General features: G+C 39.9%; 1 pseudogene; it reads right to left on the bottom strand.

Annotated features, from left to right (window-relative positions):
- Positions 1–663: 663 nt before the first annotated feature.
- Positions 664–4,505, bottom strand: LOC141010720 (uncharacterized; annotated as a pseudogene).
- Between the last annotated feature and the right edge of the window lie 1,873 nt (positions 4,506–6,378).

Raw genomic sequence — 6,378 nt, 5'->3', positions numbered from 1 at the left:
ACAAATGATATCTAAGCTAAATAATAACATAAACTAAGCATGTAAAGAACAACAAATATTTCTGTTTTTTCCTTACAAGCTTAGTTTATCTTTTGCTCACAGATAAACTTTTTAATAAGGCCTATCTTTAAGTATTAAGCTTTGATTTGAAGTTTTTGGTTTGTTCTGTTGCCGGGATTGCTGTGTTTTTATGTAACCACAAGATGGCGCCTCAATTAGTAAAGCAAACACAGGTAACAGTACAGGTGACACAGATGATGAGCTGATGACTGATTCATGTTATTCTACAGGATGAGTTAAGAGCAGTTGAATTTTGCTACCCTAATCTAACTTGTGAAGAGATGAGGACTTTAATCCACTCCAAGGAAATGGCTTTTAGAAAATGTGTACCCTATCCTGAACATAATTACTGATTAAAAATAGACATGTTAAAATAACCAGAGATTCCTGAGGACTGTGATAGGTGGAAATGGAATTTTAAAAAATGACTTTTTTTAAAAAGATTTTTTTACCAGCATAGACACCTTTATTTGACAGTTCAGGACAGGAAATCATGGGAGAGAGAGGGGATGTGACATGCAGCAAAGGACGTCCAGCCGGGATTCGAACCGCGGTCGGCTGCGTACGTGGTATTAAACTTGGCTATGCCATGGCCACCCCACATTAGCTTTGTGTCCCTTCTTGGCCACCCCAGTAAAAATGTCCTGGATACGCCACAGCTGGCATCGTCAGAAGCTTCAGCCAAGGCATGTTGACATGAACCTTGCCCTCTGAGGCCTGCTTAACGTTCTCTGGGGTGGGGTCCAGTAACCTTCCTTGAAAAGGGGCAAAGATTCCTGGCTGCCTGCGGTTGGCGTGCGGTGCCAGCCCCCCGGCATAATCGTACACTGACACATTGGGAAAGTGTTTCCAGGACAGCAAGAGATCCACAAAGTCACGTGGACTCTCTGCTCTAAGGTTGAATTTGACTGAATACACAACCCCACATGGACAGGTGATAACTGCCCAACCAGCTGTGAAACAACAGAAGAAAACAGTAATAACTGACATCAGGAGCATGTATAGCTAACCTACATAACTACATAATGATACTGTACTTTCTTTAACACAACAACATATAACAAAGTGGAATAATCGTCAACAGTCCATATCATTTCACTTACCAGAGGCACCCCACATCTTCTCAAACAGCTTGTTGTAGGTGACTCTATTAGACATTTTCTCAGACAGTCTCATGACAAGATCCACCTTGGACCCTTTGTCGTCCACACCACACTGTTTGCACAGTGCCCTGACCTCCTCTACCTGTTGTGAAAATGCAATGAAGTTGATATTGTTAATAAAGCATAGACATAATTTTTGCTAGCACAAAGAAGTGGATTTTGCATATTTCATCAACTAATTCACCTTCAAGTTCACAAGCTCATCCGTGAGCCGCTCCTCATTAATTTTCTCATCGTCATTAAGGTTTTCATCATCCCCATCATTTGACATTTTGGGGCTTTGCATTTTTTCAAATTCTGTGTTTAAGACTGAATTAGACCTCCGGGTGTGTGGCCCAATCCAGGGGGCCCAGTGATGGTAACACAACAAAAGGGTTCTTCCGACCACCTTTGTGAACAAACGTGATGAGTATTAGCTATTATTATCACAAAAATTAACCACATATTATTATACTTTACTCTCTCTCGCACTGTTCTTAAGCTGTTCTGTCTTTTCACAAGACTTACATGGAATTAATCCACGACGGATCATTTCTGTGGCCACAGCGTCCCAGAGGTTGTTTATGTCCACATGACCATCGTAATTTTCAGGTGGACTTGGGATTTCTCTCACTGTTAAAACAGTAGTTTGTTATTCATAGCTCAATTACTAAAAACACTCTGAGCACAACAGTTGATGCAGTGTTATTCAAGGGCATGGTTAATATGATGTTACACTTACTAAAATTCAGAGAGAGATGAGGTGCTGTACAAACAATGAAGCTAAAATATGTGAAAAAACAGCTTATCAAACTCACCTGGCATATTGAAAACGCCTTTCTTGTGAAGATCCATCACAACAACCGCTGGGCTGTATCCACATGACACACAACTGTAAGTGTAGTCATGGTTGGTAAGGGCCTCAAAATGAAGGTGTGCCTGAAGAACTCTCTCCTTGTTCGGAAAGGACACCTTCTCTGTTGTCTCTATTATTTCGATCACTTTGCTGATAGCTGTATGGGTCTGGAAAATGATGAGAAACAGGAGTATTCCAATGTTTCAAAATGTAAGTTATATATTTTGTTAGAGTTGCATCTTCAATCACCATTTGTTTTACAGTAATGATCTGTAATGAATAAATTATAATAAAGGAGGAATAAGCAAGGATAAATATATTATTATTATTAATATTATTATTTATTATTTATTATTATTATTATTATTATTACATAAGTTTAGAAGTTGGGTCGCTCAAAAAAGGATGTAAAGAAATTAAAATCTATCACATAATAGAGAAAATCAATCAACCTTTCAGCGAGCACAAAACATTATTGAATTATATGCACTCACCTGTAGTGCATTCCTGACCATCAGGCACAAGTGCAGAGACAGGATGATGCGGTCATCGAAGTTGTGGATACCCTCCTCCCACTCCTGGTATCTGTAAATCATGCCACAGTTCAGGCATGATTTCCTGTATGTTGATATTCCTAAAAACACAGTTCTTCTTTGTTCTTCCCTCTCTCGACTGCTCTATGAGAGCCTGGGGTAAATCTGCAGGGAGCTTTTTGTTGGTGAGGAGGTAATTAAGCATCCTTGCGATTCGTCTGTCATCTGGTGGATAACTGTCCTCTTTAGACTCACTTACATTTTGATCTGTGGTGGTCTGGGTTGGATTGAGTGTCTCTGCCTCTGTGCTCTTCACCTTCCTAAATAGCTCCCTCTTTGTGACAAACAGATGCCATTTAGCAACAGCTTTGTGTATGCAAGACTGTTTCTGTTTAGAGCAGAGACAATGCCAGTTGTTTTGCTTTGTGTCATACAACACAATCACTCTTCCCAACCTACTATAATAGGTTATCTTTGTTACATAAACAGAGATATGAAATTTGGATGGTGGACCACCCACAGTCAGGTGCACAGACAGAGGCACACCCTCTGCATCAGCATTTTGTTGCCAACGCAAGAGGCTGGCTTTACGCTCCTCACCAAACCATTTATTGTCCACCATTGTTTCCAAGGCCTCCTCTGTTAGTGTCACGGTTTGACCGTCAGTGCGTGGGCAATACAATAAAGATTGTATGTGGTGGCACTTGAAAGGCAACATCCCGCTCCTTCGAGCAAAGTCAGCGTTCAGACGACACTGGTCGACCTCACACAACACCTTCTGTGTTGGCCCCCAAGTATTCTTGATCACATGTATGAGTGTTGCTGGACCACAAAAAGATTTCTCAACTGCAAACACGCCATGTTTACCATCGACACACTGACAGGCCAAAAATCTGTCCTTCAACACAGTCTCAAAGTGGTGGGTATGCTTCCTCTTGCACTGTGTTTTGAAGTTTTTTTTGTTTAACTTCACCTTGCAGTGAGGACAAGTGAATTTATGCTGAGCGGGGGCCAATGGGTCATGTGTGGGGGCCTCTGGATGCTGAGCGGGGGCCAATGGGTGCTGTGTGGGGGCCTCTGGATGCTGAGCGGGGGCCAATGGGTGATGTGTGGGGGCCTCTGGATGCTGAGCGGGGGCCAATGGGTGCTGTGTGGGGGCTGCAGCATGCTCCTCCTCCTGGTGTATTTGTAAATGCCTTATGAAGTGCAATCTATTTATAATTGTTGCTGCACAATAGCAGCAATGAAAATGTGCTGTCGTCCGACAACTTAAGCCACACTTGATCATTGTGAATTCTGTAAGAGAGGAATGAAGGGAACAAGATTCACACTGTGACAAAATACTAATTCATTCATTTGTGTAATATGTAAGATACGCACCTTTGTGTTTTAGTGAGGATTTGATCTTTCCTGCAGATTATTCAGATGATAGGCTATTAGATTGTCTAATGCTTGTGAATGGCAGCTTTTTAAATCTGCTTAAATCACAGCATTTACTGATTTGTTACACCTGCTTTACTTTAGGTTGCTAGTTAGCATGTAATAACTATCACAAAATCATAACAAAACACTGACAAATAAGTCGGATATAAATATTAATCTAAAACCCAGAAAAGGAGATTTGAAGTCCAGATTTATATTCATGAAATGCACGTGAAAACTCTGCATAATATTTTCCCCCCAAAAGTACGTCGGCCTACCGGGAAAATGCTCTGTATACCAGATTACCAGTCCAGCCATGCCGTAAGATAATTAGCAAAAGCTAATAACTAATGACAAAGCTCATAACTTGGTGTATCATCAAGGTGTAGAATGCAAATACATACAGAGCATAACTTGTTTTAAAATAAAATGATGTTACTTCCTTCCTTGTCTGAATTGAAATATTGTAAAGTAGAATGTTCTTACCTCCATTTTGCCAAATGTATGAACTGTACTGTCTGCTTCTTCTCTCTCAGACACACATTCTTCTTCTTCTTCAGCGGTTTAATGTGGGGGCAAGTGGGCGGAGTCAAACGTGTTACTCCGCCCACATTAAGCCACTCCCCGATCTGCGTACTGCAGCCGGGGGCTTCTTGATTATTGAAGAGGTTATAGGATATGACATTTTGATCATATTGCACAGCCATAGTCGGGGTGTGGCTTTGGACGGAGCACTGACGAGAGGGGGAGGAGGGGGTGGAGCTTAGAGGAGGTGCCACTTTCAAATCTTGCTAGCTGTCCAACATTACCAACTGCAGCTTTAATAGTTTTAACAGTCACCAATATACATTAAAGTTTACAACATAAACGGTTCAATAGCAGCATTTTTCCACACAACTGACCCCGAGCAATGCAAGGCGGCACTGTGAGGGTCAGTCGGGACAACAGAAGCTGAGGAGGTTCAGAAAAGATGACGTGTGGCAAGAAATGACACAGGAAACATTAATAAAATAATGTTAAATTAAAGTAGCTCAATGAGATCAAAACACCCATACTCAGCAGAGTCATTAATGATTAATACAATTCACAAATACAAAATGGAAATCAGAATGAATGAAGTGCATTTTAACTCTGTTACACCAGTCACAGGGAATCGACTGTTCAAAAAGAAATATATACTCAAAATATATAGAATATCAATCAATAAACGTATTGATACATCAGTGACATCCATATATGAAAATGTATATATTTCAAATACTGACAAATACAACTACATTTGTTAGTGAAAAGGAAATGAAGGATAAAGAGGGAAGATGTGAACTAGTCAAGGGAAACTAGAGACTGAACCTGTCACGTTGATAAATGTACATGCACCTCCAGAAAGCAACAAGCACTTCTTCAAATCCTTATTTAATGTTACAGCAACAGAACCAGAAGGTATTTTAATTTGTGGGGGGACTTCAACATAGTCATGAACCACTGTCTATACAACCAGTTTAAAAGGAAATGAAAAACACATGTCAGAATGAGTAAAGCTGTCCTCAGAAGAAATGGGAACGATGGACATCTGGAGGAATTCAAGTGAAAGAAAAGAAAAGAAAAACCACCTTAACTAAAACAAACACTTTGTTGATCTCTGAGAAACATTTGTTCGTCTCTCAGTGAAGATCAGTGAAGATGAAGATGTTGTGCATCCATGGTTTGTGAGAGGACCAAATGACCTTATGACATATATTAATAGGTTTCTCTCTCTGTTATATTATTATATATATATATATATTGTTGCATGTTCATCAATAAATGACTCTTTCTCAAAGATTCTCAGTATCTGACTCCCACACTGCAGTTTACCTGCCTGAGTTTACCTTGACACTTTAATGATTTATGTTGTAATGCACCATAACGATTCATGGTGTTCAGCTGACACTTTTCAAATTCACTTCTATAATTAAAATCTGAATTTTATTGGGCGCTGGATGAATAGAAAATCCCTGCTGTCTAATGGAGCCAGGGTTGTGATCTGAAGTGGGTTTTTAATCATCCAAAAGAAAACAGCTCACTTTTTCTTATATATTATCAATTTTCACAACAACACGACAATTAACCGTCATTATGTGTAAAATGATGAAGAACGCTGAGCTTAAAATAATGTCTTCAAAATGTTATAAATGTTCATTACTAAGTACTTACTGTAATGACTGCACACACTTCTTTATACACTTTCATATGTAGCTACTGTAGCTAAACTGCATGATAACTGTCCAGACTGCCGACTCCCACGCATTGACCAGAGACTTAACTGCTACTTTTTACAAGCTCTCAAGCCACATCCATTTTCTGATGCAGTGACAAAACATCATCA

The sequence above is a fragment of the Pagrus major genome, chromosome 16, assembly GCF_040436345.1.
Source record: "Pagrus major chromosome 16, Pma_NU_1.0".
NCBI lineage: Eukaryota > Metazoa > Chordata > Actinopteri > Spariformes > Sparidae > Pagrus > Pagrus major.
This window is presented reverse-complemented; position numbering and strand designations above follow the sequence as displayed.